Raw genomic sequence first — 1,225 nt, 5'->3', positions numbered from 1 at the left:
CAGCCCCCCCCCGCCGCCACTATCTATGATCGCTGGCTGGCTCCACCCCGGTTCCCCCGCCATCACCGCCATCAACCATCGCTGGCTCAAGGATCGCTGGCTGGCTCCTCCCTTACCCAGGCCTAAAGCCTCAGTCTGTGGCTTGGAGCCGACATATGCAAATTAGCCGCCATCTTGGTTGTAAGTTAATTTGCATATGCTCACTGATTAGCCAATGAAAAGGGTATCGGTCGTACGCTAATTACCATGTTTCTCTTTTATTAGTGTAGATATTTTATTGATTTCAGACAGGAGAGAGAGGGAGAGAGAGAAACATCCATGATGAGAGAGGATCATTGATCGGCTGCCTCCTGCACCCCCCTGCTGGGGATCAAGCCCGCAACCAGGGCATGTGCCCTTGACCGGAATTGAACCCAGGACCCTCAGTCCGCAGGCCAACTTTCTATCCCCTGAGCCAAACCAGCTAGGGCTCTCCCCCAATAAATCTTACCACTACACCCCATCCTCCCATGCCTGGGTCTTCTGACCCCCCGGAGGAGCCCTATTTCTACCGGCAACACCTGGACCCTGACTCTAAACAAGAGCCAGGAAGCAGTCACCACATCCCAACCTCGTCCCTGCCTAGGGATATCTTCCCATCCCTTCTGGTCAAGCTCTATTCCTGCCATGCCCCTCACGTGGGCACTTCCCACATGGCCTCCGCCTAGAGAACAAAGGCTGGACTCGAGAAGGCTGAGAACCTGCTTCTGCTGGGAAGCCAGAAACCAGAGAGGGCTGCCTGGAGGAGGTGGCATGTGGGTTTAAGGAAGGGGAGCAAGGGCCCCGCCACAGACCTGGGCAGCAGGTGAAGGTAAATTCCAAATTATCACTGCGTGTCACAAGGTCACCGGTTGCAAGGCCAGTCCCTGGCGTTTACTGCCTCCTCTAGTGACCGGTAGGACCCAAAGGCCCTTTCCTTCAGCAGCGCAACTGAACTCTGTCCCTTCCAAGCATCCCGGCCGAGTCCGCGGGTCTAAAGGTGCTGCCCATTTCACAGAGGAGGAAACTGAGGCCAGGCAAGACGGAGGCTCAACCTCAAGGCCAAAGAGCGGGCAGCGCCTGGATTCGAACCTCCCGCCCCCGAGGCCGCCGGATCCGTCGCTGGCGCGTGCCCCAGCCCCGCCCGTTGTCCTGGAAACGGCTCGCGCACGCGCAGACACTGCCTCCCCGCTTCCGCCAGCACCCT

General features: G+C 58.2%; 1 protein-coding gene across 1 annotated transcript in view; it reads right to left on the bottom strand.

The window, feature by feature from the left end:
- The window catches only part of ZFAT (zinc finger and AT hook domain containing), a 60,401-nt gene extending 59,522 nt beyond the window's left edge, over positions 1 to 879 (bottom strand). The window contains exon 1 of the mRNA XM_014533174.1: positions 834 to 879. The gene's annotated coding sequence lies outside the window, so the exon portion shown is untranslated. The remainder of the gene's footprint in view (positions 1 to 833) is intronic.
- Positions 880 to 1,225: the final 346 nt, after the last annotated feature.

This window comes from Myotis brandtii, unplaced genomic scaffold (genome assembly GCF_000412655.1).
Source record: "Myotis brandtii unplaced genomic scaffold, ASM41265v1 scaffold1214, whole genome shotgun sequence".
In the NCBI taxonomy this organism is placed as follows: Eukaryota; Metazoa; Chordata; class Mammalia; order Chiroptera; family Vespertilionidae; genus Myotis; species Myotis brandtii.
The sequence above is the reverse complement of the archived record's forward strand: the minus strand, read 5'-3'. Positions and strand labels throughout refer to the sequence as shown.